This window comes from Neovison vison, chromosome 1, assembly GCF_020171115.1.
Source record: "Neovison vison isolate M4711 chromosome 1, ASM_NN_V1, whole genome shotgun sequence".
Lineage (NCBI taxonomy): Eukaryota > Metazoa > Chordata > Mammalia > Carnivora > Mustelidae > Neogale > Neogale vison.
Window position 1 is genome coordinate 215,789,620 of NC_058091.1, and position 16,331 is coordinate 215,805,950.

The 16,331-nt window shown below is 43.1% G+C and overlaps 1 non-coding gene across 1 annotated transcript; it reads left to right on the plus strand.

Moving 5' to 3' along the window:
• Positions 1-13,971: 13,971 nt before the first annotated feature.
• LOC122897042 lies at positions 13,972-14,119 on the plus strand. Its single transcript, XR_006382461.1, has one exon. It is a non-coding gene; the product is annotated as a U4 spliceosomal RNA (small nuclear RNA).
• Positions 14,120-16,331: the final 2,212 nt, after the last annotated feature.

Consider the following 16,331-nt stretch of genomic DNA (forward strand, 5'->3'; position numbering starts at 1 on the left):
CAATGACTAACTGATTCAATCAATTGTACCTGCGTGATAGAAACTTCATCAAAACCCTAAGTGTGTGGGTTTAGAGAGCAAAAAATGGACATTGAAGAATTTTCCTCAAGCATTCAGACCTCCTTCATTTAATAGAGTAATAATATTTATGTATTCATGCTAATTTTTTTCTTTTAGTGTTTCCTTTATCTGCATTCCTTGGTGTTTCTTTTTCCTTTTTTTTTTTTTTTTGAAGATTTAGTCTATTTGACAGATCACAAGCAGGTGGAGAGGCAGGCAGAGAGAGAGAGAGAGACACGGAAGCTGGCTCCCTGCTGAGCAGAGAGCCTGATGTGGAGCTCTATCCCAAGACCCTGACACCACGACCCAAGCCAAAGGCAGAGGCTTAACTCACTGAGCCACCCAGGCACCCTCTTGATGTTTCTTTTTGATCATTTCTTACGTTGAAAGTCAAGTTCATATACTAAATGCCAATTAAAACTCTATATCCCTAATTAGGATCATCAAAAAACTGAACAATTTTTCTTTATTACCCTTCCCCCCTACTATATATTATATCCCAAGTAGAGAATGCTAAACTTTGCTTGTATCTTTGACCACTTTGTTTAGTGATACAGTCTGAGCCCTGTGACAGTGGCTAGTGGTAACTGTCACTCAAGAATCATGTATTCTATCTGCAAATGAATGCATTTTTTAAAAAGATTTTATTTACTTATTTGGCAGAGAGAGAGATCACAAGTAGGCAGACAGGCAGGCAGACAAAGAGGGGGAAGCAGACTCCCCACTGAGCAAGAAGCCCGATGTGGGGCTCGATCCCAGGACCCTGGGATAATGACCTGAGCTAAAGGTAGAGGCTTTAACCCACTGAGCCACCCAGGCATCCCCAAATGAATGCATTTAAGGAAGTTGTCCAGCATTCCCTTTCCATTACTCTAGCTGTTGATTTAATCTGGGGTTGTAGGACCTCAATATTTTTTAAACAAACTAACTAATGTGAGTTCATTACTTGGTGAGTCACTGGTGGAAACTATACCAAGTGGAGTTATCGCAGAGAGAAAACTTTATTTGCTCCAAATAAGGAGATCACAGGGAATAACTTCACAGCTGTGACTCCCTGAGCAAAGATGAATGGGTTCTTTTATTTAGGATTAGGATGAATGTTGTTTTAATCATTCCATTTAAAGGCATGCATAGGGCGCCTGGGTGGCTCAGTGGGTTAAGCCGCTGCCTTCGGCTTGGGTCATGATCTCGGGGTCCTGGGATCGAGTCCCGCGTCAGGCTCTCTGCTCAGCGGGGAGCCTGCTTCCTCCTCCTCCTCTCTCTGCCTGCCTCTCTGCCTACTTGTAATCTCTCTCTGTCAAATAAATAAATAAAGTCTTTTTTTAAAAAATAAATAAATAAAGGCATGCATAAAGTCATGCATGCACCTTAAGGAAATATGCCTGTTCATACATTACATATTATGTAAATGAGGATTATGCTTCTCCTTGGATATAGATTTTAGCATTATAGTGAGGTAAGGTACTGTCAGTCCCTCCATGGGGCATTCCATGGTCCATCTGTGCAGGTGTGAGTTGGCGTTGAGCTCAAACTTGTCTGGGTGGTCTGGACCTCCAGAGCTCTTCCTTTGAGGGGTACTTTTGGTTTCCATCAGGGGATGCCATGCCCTCTGCACCCTCGTCTCCACCGTCGTTTGCTTAAGTTCAGATATAAGCGGAAAAGAAGAAAATGTGGGAGAAAGATCATGAGTATAAGGAGGTGGGCAGTAAAAGTCAGGTCTTGGGTCTATCTCGCCACATTTATTTTTCACCATCTGAATGCTTTTCAAGAATTGCTTGGGTGTTTGCATTTATTTGGAGGTCATTTTTTAAAAATTTTAAATTTGAAAAACAATTTTAATTTAGTTATCTACAGTGAATTCCATTTTTTTGTTTTCTTATTCTGACTTTTCCAATCTTGACTCATTGATTTTGAGTCATTGCTCTGGTGTTTGGAATGCATATCTGAGCAATTTTTTTCAGCAAGGATTCATGAATAGTAGTTTTTTAAAACTCTTACATACTTGAGGTTTCTTCTGCATTGGTTTTCAAATTACTGTGCTTATAGAATCTCAAAAAGAATTTTATGAAACAGTGTCCCTCTCACACATTTTTAAATTGACAGATGAGAGTTTCATAACATAAGTTTATATAACGACAAAAGATGTATTTTTCCAGCAGATGGTATATATAGAGTTTTTAAAATAAAACTGTCCCTTTACTATTTTTAAAGTATGGAATCTGAATACCATAGCAATTTGACATTCACTGTTATCCATTTACAAAACACATGAGCAAGCTCTTTGACCATCAGAAACTTTACATCATTCCTTTTGTGTCTGACCTCATATTTCCATTCTCCTACAGAATTTGATCTTAATACATTTTATGCTAGGAAGTCTTTTAGTGGTCATGTTATCTTTTTTTCACTATGATAAAAATATGTATATAAGTTGGAATTTTAAAAATAAAGGGCTGTGACTATAAGGCCCTGAATAATTTTAAAATGTATTCTGGATATTATCATTACTATTGGTGAATTCATAATTGACTAATAAATATATCACAAATAAATATATTATGATTTTGTTTATTTATTTGTCAGACAGAGATCACAAGTAGGAGGAGAGGCAGGCAGAGAGAGAGGAGGAAGCAGGCTCCCTGCTGAAGAGAGAGCCCGATGTGGGGCTCGATCCCAGGACCCTGAGATCATGACCTGAGCTGAAGGCAGAGGCTTTAACCCACTGAGCCACCCAGGCACCCCCACAAATATATATATTATAAATTTCAATGAAATTTTTTGATAAAATGTAAAATATTCAAAGTATATCATTTGATGATATGGCTGAAGTGGATTTTATCTCCTCTATTCAAACTTTATGGAGGAATATTACTTATTAGTAGGATAACATAGTGCGATTCTATCCTTATATGTATTTTTTATAGATAGAAGCACTGAGAAACCTTCACACAAATATGTTAAAAGGGATTTTAGAGCAGTATCACTCAATTCTGTGAATTCCTGAGTTTTATACCAAAATTTATATTGTGAGTTATCATTGAAAGTTATTTTAAATTTTATCTAATTTTTTGAAAACAAAGAATTGGAAACCACCTGGGTGACCTGGGGACTTTTTAAGCCTGGCCATTAGATTCACTCATTTTTTCAAAACTGACACAAATATTTCAAACCGCTCTTTTGGCCAATGCTACCCTTGCCCTCTACGTGATGCACCATTAAATGATTCCCCTTATTTTATAAAGCGTGGGGGGGGGGGTTTGAAAGAAAGGGAGGGAAAAGAGAACCTGACTCTCATGGGTGCATTCTCAGGCTGTTGTGTTTTAGAAAAGAGTTCATAGAAACTCATTTCCATCAGACTGCCTGTACCCAAGTAGCCCTTGGAAGTCTTCCCATGCTAGTTTTAGAAGCCAGTGAGCCCAAAGAGCATTTCCCTAACATATTAGTTGCATATTTGATTAAATGTATTGGTGGTATGTTTAAAGACTATCCCTTTTTATATTCTCATTTGTATGGTTAACCTCTATTTATGGTCAGCAGTCCTGGTTTTTTGTTTCCTAAATCAATTAAAAACTTAAGTAATGGTGCAGATGGTACAAACATATGAAAATTATTACAGTTGTATGATATAATTTTTAAAGATTTTATTTATTTGTCAGAGAGCGAGAGCACAAGCAGGCAGAGTAGCAGGCAGAGGCAGAGAGAGAAGCAGGATCCCCACTGAGCAAGGAGCCCAATGTGGAACTTGATCCCAGGACCCTAGGATCATGACCTGAGCTGAAGGCAGTGGCCTCACCAACTGAGCCACCCAGGCATCCCAGTTGTATGATATTTTGATAAAATAAGAAATATATATTTTGGTCTTCATCCCTGGCTCCTGGCCAAAGCTCCTAAAGCCTTTGTAGTTTCCAAAGGAATAATGATGCTATCAGCATTTTTATTCTAATATTTGGTCTTTGAACCTGGTTCCTGGTACAGAGCTCTTAAATCCATTGGAGTTTCTTAGGTGTCTTTTGTTCTAATAAGAGAAGTCTTGGTGAGCTCCCAGATAGCATCATGATGGGGGCTGGGCACCAGTAAGAACAAACCCTAATGAGAAGCTTGGAATGTGCAGCCCTACTCTCAACCTTTGGTAAGGGGTGAGGGGCTGGAGACTGAGTCAAGAATTGATCGTGTCTAAGTGATAAAGCTTCCATTAAAATCTTTAAGCTGTGGGATTCAGAGAGCTTTCAGGTTGGTGAACACATCCACGTGCTGGGAGAATAGTATCCCCCATCTCCACAGAAACAGAAACTCGTATGCTTGGAAATCCAGAACTCACCCTCTGGATCTCTTCATCTGACTGTTCATCTGTATCCTTTATCATTTCCTTTAATAAACTGGGAATCATGTTTCCCCAAGTTCTATGAGCTATTCTAGTGAATGATCAAACCTGAGGAGGAGGTTGTTGGAACTCCAGGTTCAAAGACCATCAGTCAGAAGTACAGGTGACAACTTGGGACTTGCAATTGGTGTCAGAAGTAAGATTGAGCCCTTAGCTTGTGAGATCTGACATTAAGTCCAGGTAGATTGTGTTGGACCTGAATTGTAGGATCCCTAGCTGGTGTCAGAGAATTGGTTGGTGAGGGGGTAAAAATGACACATCTGGTATCAGAAGTATGAGTAAAGGAAGAAATAAAAGTTTTGTTTCTTTATGAGGGTACCCAACTACCTAACCTTGAGAAATGTTAACCTATAAGATCCCATTCAGCCCAAGCACTGTGCTTTATGTTCTAGCCCAAATGAGCTATACTTTGGTGTCCTGAAGATTTAATCTGCCTTACATCTGGGAGAGAAGTAATGCTACTTTTTGGACAGTATGCTATTTATATCATAACTAAGGGATGCAGTGTCCTATTCATCCCTGATTTGATAAACAGAATAACCTACACCAACCTGGATGGCTATCATTTGTCAGCATAGCACCTGTCCCCTTTTCTAAGAATTGAACTCTTTTCCGTTTGGGTAGCTGTTCTTCCATCCACTTCCACTTTGGTAGTTCTAGTTTGGGACTGTGTCTTAGTCTTTGTTGCCCCCCACCAAAAAAAAAAAAAGGAAAGAAAGAAACACTGAAGAAGTAATATATTTGGGAGGTGATCTCAGTTAGCACTGTGCAAGAGTAGGGAAATGAGGGAGGGAGAAAGCTGATCAAGAGTGTGTTATCATGGGGTGCCTGGGTGGCTCAGTGGGTTAGGTGTCTGATTCTTGATCTTAGCTCAAGTCTTTTTTTTTTTTTTTTAAGATTTTATTTATTTGACACAGAGAGAGAGAGGGACAGTAAGAGAGGGAATCCAAGCAGGGGGAGTGGGAGAGGGAGAAGCAGACTTCCCACTGAGCAGGGAGCCTGATGTGGGGTTTGGTCCCAATGACCAGGTGCCCCTCAGCTCAGGTCTTGATCTTGGGGGTCGTGAGTTCAAACCCCATGCTGGGCTCCAAGATAGGTGTGGAGCCTACTTAAAAAAAAAAAAAAAGAGTGCATTATCAGTGGGTGACCCCTATGGATCAATCCCACTAGTGGTGCTCTGAGAAACTATAGAACATGCTTCAGAATTGTCCCACCAAGAGGCAAGAAGCTGGGGTGTTTATCTCCAAACTTACCTCCCAAAGCCCAACTGTCATGTGTTGGCAGATGCTCCAGGTGCATTAACTCTGCGCTTGTGATTTGCTTCCCATGGCGGGTGAGCATGCCCTTGAACAAGTGAAGGCTATCAGGCCAAGAGATGGAGGGAGGCAGTTATCAGCGAGCTCAGCGTCAGGCTTCCCGTGGCTTTCCAGGGTGAGCCTGAAGGGATCTGGGCACTGACTGGATCTGCCACAAGCTGTCAGTCATAAGAGCATCCCACCTCCCACCAGCAGATAACTGGTCCAGGCAGAGCATGTAATAAAATTTGGGTCAATCCAAGTCATTCCTTAGATGTTTTTGCAATTGTGCTGAGAGACGTATGGTAGACCTGCTTGGGTATCAAAGATGAAAGATGAGAGCCTGGGAGCTGCAGGCAGATTTCCACTCGTAAGGAAGTAGCTGATCTGACAGAATCAGGCTGATGCAAAGAAAGAAGTAGAGAGGAGAAACCAGGCTGCATCCAAGTCTCTGGCTCTGAGGGCCCCTGAGCCTCATTTTCCCCAGACCTCCAGTTTACACAGACAAGTCAATGAACTCTGCCAGTACCAAGGAAGTTCAAACTGGGCTGCTGTAAGTTGCAACCAGAAAACTCTTGACCACTTTTGATCCACCCCTTTCCAAAAAAATCTATTCCTCCCATTGGCTGCATTTTCTACAAGTCTTCCAGCAGGGAGCCACTCACTTGAGTGAAAACACTGCCCCTGTAGGAAGTTCCATTCTCCCAAAATACTCAACATCAGAAACCGAGAAGGAAAAATTCAGTGACTGGAAAACTTTAATAAAATAGCAAAATTCAGGTGAATAATGTATAAATTGGCAGATGGCTCTAAGGGCATCAATTAAATTTCTAACACAAGGCATTTTATCACAGCCATGTAAAACTTCACACTTCTCAAAAGGTGGACACTGTTCATTTTTTTTAAAAAGGAGCAAAAATAAAGAAATAAAGGTTGGACAGTGTAATGCTAACAGCTCTGTATGTACTGATAAGAAAATATCTCCAAGATGTAATATGCACGTTTTTGTGGAAGGAAAAGGAATTTTATATATTTTATATATTTATATATTATATATTTTATATATTAAATATATTTTATATATTTATTATATATATATATATAATATTATATATTTTATATATATATATATTTGGGAGTACCTGGGTGGCACAGACAGTTAGGCATTGGACTCTTGGTTTGGGCTCAGGTTGTGATTTCGAGGTCATCGTGGGATCCAGCCCTGCATCAGGCTCCATACTCAGCAAGGAGTCTGCTGGGGACTCTCTCTTCCTGCCCTATGCCCCTCCCTGCCAGCTCTCTCTCTCTCTCTCAAATAATAAATCATTTTTTAAGATATATATATATATATTTGCCTAAGTAAACACTGGAAGGTCATAAAAGAAACAAATAAAAGCAATTGATAAAAGTGGCTACATAGGGGGAATTGTGCAGTCAGGGACAGGCGAGAAGACAGGGTTCCTCAAGGTATTTACACTTCTATGATCTTCACGTGACTGTGTTACCTTCTCAAACTGAGAATTAAAATGTAGTAATAGGGACGCCTGGGTGGCTCAGTTGGTTAAGCAGCTGCCTTCGGCTCAGGTCATGATCCCAGCGTCCTGGGATCGAGTCCCGCATCGGGCTACTTGCTCGGCAGGGAGCCTGCTTCTCCCTCTGCCTCTGCCTGCCATTCTGTCTGCCTGTGCTTGCTCTCTCCCCATCTCTCTCTCTGATAAATAAATAAAATCTTTAAAAAAAAAATGTAGTAATAGTTGACCCACTTTTCCCAAGAGTGGAAGTGAATAGCACAGAGTTCCAAAGGTAAGCCATCACAAGCTAGCTGACACTGACTCAGAGCAGACAGTCACATCTGACAAAAGGGTCAATAATAATCCAGTCATAACAAAACTAAGAGGCTTAAAAATCAAGAGACTTTTTGAACTGTATCTCCTTTTGCAAGTGAAGGAGATCAAATGATGCCAGGCACACTGAAACCTTACAGTTATGTATAAACTGACATAAGCTCAGGGAAAATGCTGCAGAGAGGGGAAAATATTTATTTCCTCTGCAGTATGCGATGAGGAAAAAAATACAAAAAGAAGACAGCACAGGAGTCAATTATGTCTCCTTCCTGAGGAAAAACCATTTTTCAGATTGATTCAGACATGTCTTAATAAACACAAAGCAAAATCTATGCATGGGATAACAATACACTCTGAATAATTTAATAAATAATTCAGATTTATTTTTCAATTCCACTTTTCCAGACAGCCATGGATGTTAACGTGAATTAATGTATAGAAAAGCTTAAAAAAAGAAAACCCTAAGGGGGGGTGGAAAGACTACTGGGATGGCTGGGTGGTCAGTCAGTCAAACATACGACTTCACTTCAGCTCAGGTTATGATCTCCAGGTCCTGGGATCAAGCCCTGCATTAGGCTCGCTGCTCAGCCGGAAGCCTGCTTGTTCCTCTCCCTCTGCCTCTCCCCCTGCTCATGCTCTCTCTCTGTTTCTCAAATTAAAAAACAAAAACAAAAACAAAAACACACACCCACACAGAAACCCATAGACTACTATAAAAATGTACCTTTTTATTGCTATTATCAACTACTCTTTTTTCAATAAAAAATTTTAAAGATCTTTTTTTAAATAATAATTTTTAAAGATGTTTCATGGTTTGTATTGTTGGGTCCCCCAGTAATGGGTCCGTGATTAAAGGAGCGAGACTAGGCGCCTGGGTGGCTCAGTGGGTTAAGCCGCTGCCTTCGGCTCAGGTCATGATCTCAGTGTCCTGGGATCGAGTCCCGCATCGAGCTCTCTGCTCAGCAGGGAGCCTGCTTCCCTTCCTCTCTCTCTGCCTGCTTCTCTGCCTACTTGTGATCTCTCTCTGTCAAATAAATAAATAAAATCTTTAAAAAAAAAAAAAAAGAGAGCGAGACTGATACAAAGCGAAGGTCAAGCAAAGCTTTATTTCACGCCAAGCATCAAGAATCAAACCCACCATCAAATGGACCGGTCGGGGCTGCCCCTTACAGAGAAGATGACCCCTCTCTGTTTCACAGATTTACTTTTATAGAGCAAAGGCCATGTGGTTGGGCCTGGCCACACACAGGTGGCCAATGAAATTGTAACACCCGGAGAAAGCTGCACAGTCATTAGACCAATTAAATTACAATTTATCCTAGTAGACATTTGAACCAGCCTATCACCTTGGTCAGAATTGGCCAAAAGGTGCCCAAAGGGCGGGCCCCATACTCCTTGGTAGCTAGGAGACAGTATGTACCCCCACTGATCAAATACCTCCACCTGGCCTAACCCACTCTTTTATTTGGATTTTGTTACCTGGTACTAGTTTTGGGGACTTGTTTTTAAAAGTTCCCCTGGGGGGAAGGGGCAGAGTTAATTTAAGTTTTACTACAAAACGGCAGTTCGACCAGGGTGGGGCTGCTCTGGCTGAATAGGCCTTACATTCTCCCCTTTTCTTTGGAGATTAGTCAAATCTTTGACTTTTCAGCCAGTTCTATGTCCCTTTTTAACGGCTGCCGGACTGTTTGAATGACTCCAGAGTGATTTACCCAGAAACAGCATCTCTCTCCTAGGGCTATGCAGAGCCCCCTCTTTTTTTTTTTTTTTTTTTTTTTTAAGATTTTTATTTATTTACTTGACAGACTGAGATCACAAGTAGGCAGAGAGGCAGGCAGAGATAAAGGAGGAAGCAGGCTCCCCGCAGAGCAGAGAGCCCAATGTGGGGCTCTATCCCAGGATCCTGGGATCACGACCCGAGCTGAAGGCAGAGGCTTTAACCCACTGAGCCTCCCAGGTGCCCCGAGCCCCCTCTTTTTAGAAAGAGTATGTCAAGCCCTAGTTGTCTATATTTCCCACCTATATTTTAACAATAGGAGCAACAATGAACTCAATGAACTCATTGTTTCCAAGTCTTAGCTTTAGTCCATGATCGGTGGGGTCCATCGGCAGCGGCATCCACCTCTGGGGGGCGTCCTCATCCTTGGCTCGTTTGACATGACTCACACTAGTCCTGACCCTGACGCCGTCTACTTTTATTGCCATGGGGGTGGTCAGGATGACAGTAAATGGTCCCTTCCAGCAAGGCTCCAAGTTTCCCACTTGGTGGCAGCATATCCAAACCAAGTCCCCAGGTTGGTAAGGATGTAGCTCCACCTCTGTCTCTGTCCCAATGTGGACAGTCCAGATCCCTGTGTGGCCTCTTTTTAAGACAGACTGCAATGCCTGCACTGGAGTACAGACTGATCAGTCATTTCTGCTATAGCAACCTCTTGTAGTCGAGGGCATAGCAGGGGGGTGTCTCCTGAACATTATTTCAAATGGGGTCACCTTATTTAAGTAGGGTGTACATTGCGCCCTGAGGAGAGCAAAGGGAAGGAGATCCATCCATCCACCACCAGTCTCCAGAATTATCTTTGTCAAGGTCTCTTTAACAGTCCGGTTCATTCTCTCTCCTTGCCCAGAGCTCTGGGGCCGGTAGGCACAATGTAATTTCTAATTAGTGCCCGCAGCCTTGGCCAATGCCTGTGAGACTAAACTCACAAATGCAGGGCTGTTGTCTGACCCAATTGTGAGAGGTAACTTAAACCTCTAGTAGCTTTTTGGCTACCACTCCTACCATCTCATGTTTGGCAGAAAAAAAAAAGCCTCTACCCAGCCTACCGTCCGTATAGATGTTGGCAGTCTTACCCTTGGCCATCTGTAGTGCCTTGGTGAACTCAATCAGCTCCGCTTTTTCCGCCATGGTTCCACATGGCAGGACTGCTGTCCAGAGTTCCTGCTCCGGAGAAACCACCGCAGCTGCTGCATACCTCTTTCCATCGACCATGTAGCTACTCCCGTCTGTGAACGGAGTCATCTCTGCGTCTGGGAGGGGAATGTCTCTGAGGTCCGGCCTTATTCCTGCAACATGTGGTTAGGACCTCCCCACAGTAATGTGGGTGGTCAGTCAGCTCCTCTGGCAGCAACATGGCTGGATTTAGCACTGCTGGGGGCCGAAAGTCACTTTTGGTTTGTTGAGGAGGAAGGCCTGATACCCCCTCACTCAGGCATTTGTCATCCACCGATCTGGTGGAGTCCGGAGAAGGCCCTCGATGGCCTGGGTGGTGGTCAAGATGAGATTCTGACCCAAAGTCAATTTGTTTGCATCCTTAACCAAGAGGGCCATGGCAGCAATTATGCAGAGGCACAGGGGACCCCAGCCACTGCTAGATCTAGTTTTTTGCTAAGATAGTCTACTGGCCTTTGCCAAGGCCCCAGAGTCTGAGTCAAAACTCCCTTGGCCACCCCTGCCTTTTCATCCACTTGGTAACATCTGGGCTTGGTAATCTCTGGGATGGCCAATGCTGGGGCACTCAGTAAGGCTGTTTGTAATTCCCGAAATTCTCCTTCTGCTTCAGCAGTCCATTCCACCGTAGTGAGTCCTCCCTTAGTTCATGGAGAGGTCGAGCAATCTCCGTGAACCGTATCCACAGCCTGCAGTAGCCCAACGTCCCAAGAAATTCCCTCATTTGTCGGGGTGTGGTGGGGTGGGGGTATCGGGTGATCACCTGTTTCCTGGACTCAGACAGTGAATGCACTCCCTCATGAAGATCAAAGCCTAAATAAGTGGCATGGCTCTGACAGAGCTGTGCTAACTTTGCTGACACATGATACCCTTTTTCCTGCAGAGTCTGTAAGAGAGTTCTCGTCCCCCGCAAGCATGACCCATAGTCCTCAGCGGCTATTTCCATTATTCCCACTAACTCAGATTCTTTCTTTCAAATCCTTGAATTTTCTGAAGTTTCCTCCTTATCTCTGGGGCTGACTGATTGGCAAAGGCAAGATCGTCTAAATGAGTTATTGTGCAACTTCTCTGAAGTTTACCTCAAGTTATCAAGCTTAGGTAAACACACACTTAGAGACAACCAAATCTAGAATTTAACATCCATAAAGGTGTGTTATTAAAACTAATTTTTCTCTCTAAAATAACCCTCATTTCCAGAGATAGCCAAATCAGGACTAATTCATTTGAAAAACAAGTCCAGTTTTAACAAACTTGGCCTAATTATTTACATAAGCTCAGCAAGAACAGTAAGTAATCATATAGATCTTTTAGAATCTGCTTTGCTGGAACTTCTTATAAGGAATCTCTAGGTTGAACTTTTAGTAGCCTCTCCGGGCCAGAAGCCAAGCCACATACTTGCCATCAGACATGCCTGCAATACCTGTCAGATTGGGCTAATTCTTCTTCCTGAGGTCCTGCCCCTGCCAAGGAGTACATTCTTTACTCACCTGGTGAGGTTGCTGGGAACTCTGTAAGCAAGGTATCAGGCCAACAGTTCCAAAGGGGTTTACGTCTCCAGGTTTTTTTGTTTTTTGTTTTTTGTTTTTTAAAGATTTTATTTATTTATTTGACAGAGAGAAATCACAAGTAGATGGAGAGGCAGGCAGAGAGAGAGAGGGAAGCAGGCTCCCTGCTGAGCAGAGAGCCCAATGTGGGACTCGATCCCAGGACCCTGAGATCATGACCTGAGCTGAAGGCAGTGGCCTAACCCACTGAGCCACCCAGGCGCCCACGTCTCCAGGTTTTATAAACTCAAGCTTAGTTCCTTGAAGCTGTCTGGTCATATCTGAGTCTTTTCAAATATGACATTCCAGTCAAAGCCTTGGTAAAAGAACCAGAGTTTCCAATGGTGTCCTGTTAAAAGGAGAACAGATTCTTATTGAACATATGCAAATGACTGATTGCCACAGAAGAAGGAATACTTACTAAGACCTTCTGGTTTCAGAGGGTTCAGATAGAAAGAAATGTTGAATGCCTTGATTTGTTTACAAATAAGTACTTTTACATTTCTGTAAGTTACAGATAACTTAAGAAAAAGTTGCCCTAGTCTGGAGGGGCAACATTACAGAACCAGTCATTTTTAAAACATTAAGGGACACAACATTGCAGTTCATCTAGTCCCATGTTACTAATTCTGGTTTAGTCCAAGTGCAGCTTTTACTTCTGGAAATTCTTACCCATTTCAGTTCCAGAATTTTAACATATCAAAGACCTGTATTTGTCCTGAAAGTCTCCTATATGAATTTCCTTTAGGGCGGAATCCATCTTACAAGAGAATTAAAACAATTACAAATGACAAAAACTCAGAGTAGATATGGTTAAATATCAAGTGATGATCCTTATCAAAACATTAAAACTTTAGGAAATGTATAGAACCTCTAGAGTAGTTACAGCATTTACCCAAATGTAACCCAAGGTTTAGCAGTACTCCCTGAGTAACTTAGCATCTCAAGGAAAAGCCTTATGAGTCAAAGAGCCTCATTTACAACCCTGGGTAAGCAAAGAGAAAGCCATTTACATTTTTTTAACAGATCAATTAACCTAAGAAAACTTTGCCCTTTTAAACAGAGAAAACCAGCTTCTCTATACCAGTGTCTTTCTTTTTTATTCTTAAGCATGCAGTCCTACGATAGTGGGTTTACTGGGTTTCCCTCCCATCGTGAACAATGTCACAGACAAAGGGAGTGGGTTCTTTCAGATACTGTCCTGCTCGCATCCCTCACGGGAACTAAGGAGCGTCTTAGCTAAGGTCTGTCCATATAAACCACGGACCAGGCTGCTCCGTGGAGGAGATGACCGTTATGCCATATGATGCTCCGCGAGACTCAGGGTGCAGCCCACTCAGACTCCGTAGCCAAAGCAGTGGAGTCATACAGACAGATTTACACGGTCAAGCACTCTTCAGATTCAAACAGGTTGGACACCCTCCCCTCTGGGTATCCTTGGCTAATGGGAGGTGATGGTCTCCCCTTCCATTCTTCATGAATGGGTCTGGCTCAGACAGTGGCCCCGGGCCTGTTTTTCTTTCTTATTCAAACAGGATCAGGCATCTGGTCTTTTTCTCTCTTTTTTTTACATATCTCCTACTTTTCTACATACAGAGTTGCTTCCCTTATTTCCATCAGTCTTAGTTACACTCAGCAGAATTTTTTACTCTTAGAAATACCTTAACCTCTAGTGAAGACTAAATATAAACCAATTGTGAACTGTTACAACAGAATTCTTTGAAGGCAAATTTATGAATCAGTTGAGCACAAAACGTGTTTACCAACAGGTTTCAAAAGCACAAAGCTAGATCCAGCAACCAGCGCTCTAGCATTTTATCCCATTTGGTTTAAAGTTTCAGGTTAGCAAAGACTTTGAAAGCTACTTTAACAATTACCCATTAAAACTTTGAAACAGACAAGCTTTGCGCAGTGGCAGTATCGTAGCCAATGAGGTTTATCTGAGGCGCGATTATTGCTAATTGAAAACTTTGAGACAGACAATTAATCATCAGTTTGTCATCTCTTTGCTAACAGATTTCAACAGATTTTAACACAGATTTTAATTGACCCTCAGTAAACTTTGAAGTTTCACAATTATTGCTGTTAACTCAAAGGACATGTTCATCCTAATTAACCCAACAAACTTAACTTAGTTCAAATACTGATTTACGTTCCACCTGGGCCCACTCCCTTTTCAATGTTTACCTGAGACCCCGGGGGGGGGGTCCGGAGTGGGGGTGTTAGGTCCAGGGGGGCGCTCTTCTCATTTTCTAACAGTGAAAAACAGAACAAAGTGCCACCAGAAGGCAGAGAACGAGTTCCCAGTTCTAGAGCTCATCAGCTCCAAGAGAGGAGCAGATGCCATGCTTTCCCGCCAGCAAGGGGAGGGGCTAGGCAGTCCACGTTGGGCCAGAGAAGGCAAGGAATGTCCCCAAAACAAAGGTAATTTCGGCAGCTGCTTGGGAATATTCCTTAAAGTCTCTGTCCCGAGTTAGACTAACTGCAGTTGACTCCAGTTACAGCCCTTAACACACAAAATGAGTGAGGGAGAAGCCCCACATCTATTAGGAGGAACGGAGAGATGAAAGTCAGAGTCCCCTTACTCTCTGCTTGCCCCATTCCTTCAAACACAACCAACAACACAATAGACTACAAAAAGACAAGACAAAGACAACCGCAAACCCAGCGGCCCTCACTCAGAGCCTGCTGCTGGTGGGGGTTTTCTCGGCCCCCTGACCGCCTAGGGGGACTCGGACCCCTAGACGATCTACCAGAAGAGGGATGGGGCATCCCCACATCCACTCCAGCCCTGGGGAGCATGGCTGCGTCTAGCTTCTCCCAGGTGGGCCATACCTGGAGCTCCGCAACCAGACAGACAGACAGGATCCCGGATCTTACCTCCGGAGGCTTTTCCCAGAAATTCTGATGCTGGCTCAGTTCTTGTTGTTTAATCCCAGACGAGCCCCCAATGTTGGGTCCCCGAATAATGGGTCCCCCAATAATGGGTCCGTGATTAAAGGAGCGAGACTGATACAAAGCGAAGGTCAAGCAAAGCTTTATTTCATGCCAAGCATCAAGAATCAAACCCACCATCAAATGGACCAGTCGGGGCCACCCCTTACAGAGAAGGTGACCCTTCTCTGTTTCACAGACTTTTATAGAGCAAAGGCTATGTGGCTGGGCCTGGCCACACACAGGTGGCCAATGAAATTGTAACACCCAGAGAAAGCTGCACAGTCATACTAGGTGACCAATTGAATTACAATTTATCCTAGTAGACATTTGAACCAGCCTATCACCCTGGTTAATTCTAACCCTGGTTAGAATTGGCGCCCAATGCTTCCTCCTCTCTCTCTGCCTGCCTGGGTGGCTCAGTGGGTCAAAGCCTCTGCCTTCAGCTCAGGTCATGATCCCAGGGTCCTAGGAACGAGCCCCGCATCAGGTTCTCTGCTCAGCAGGGAGCCTGCTTCCTCCTCTCTCTCTCTGCCCGCCTCTCTGCCTACTTGTGATCTCTGCCTGTCAAATAAATAAATAAAATCTTAAAAAAAAAAAATTGGCACCCAAAAGGTGCCCAAAGGGCGGGGCCCATACTCCTTCGTAGCTGGGAGACAGTATGCATCCCCACTAATCAAATACCTCCACCTGGCCTAACCCACTCTTGTATTTGGACTTTGTTACCTGGGACTGGTTTCTGGGACTTGTTTTTAAGTAAGTTCCCCTGGGGGGGTGGGGCAGAGTCAATTTAAGTTTTACAACAAATTGGCAGTTCGACTGGGATGGGGCTGCTCTGGCTGAATAGGCCCTTATAGTATATGAGACACAGTAATATTATTTCATTGTTTTTTAAAAGATTTTATTTCTTTATTTGAGAGAGAGAGTGCACACAGTGGGCAGAGGGGCAGAGGGTAGAGGGAGAAGCAGGCTCCTGGCTGAGCAGGGGACCTGATGCATGACTCCATCCCAGGACGTGGGATCATGACCCGAGCCAAAGGCAGATGCTTAACTGACTGAGCCACCCAGACACGTCTATTACTTCATTCTTATGAGGCATATGGGAAGAGTTAATCAAAATAAAGACGTTTACCAAAAAGAGCTCTTGTTTTCATGTTTTTTATGGCAAAAGTGTGTCATGAAAAATGAAGCATTGTTATCCCATTATTATTAGGGTTTTTTTTTTTAAGATTTTATTTATTTATTTATTTGACAAACAGATATCACAAGTAGGCAGAGGGTTGCGGGGGGAGCAGCCTCCCTGCTGTGCAGAGAGCCCGATGTGGG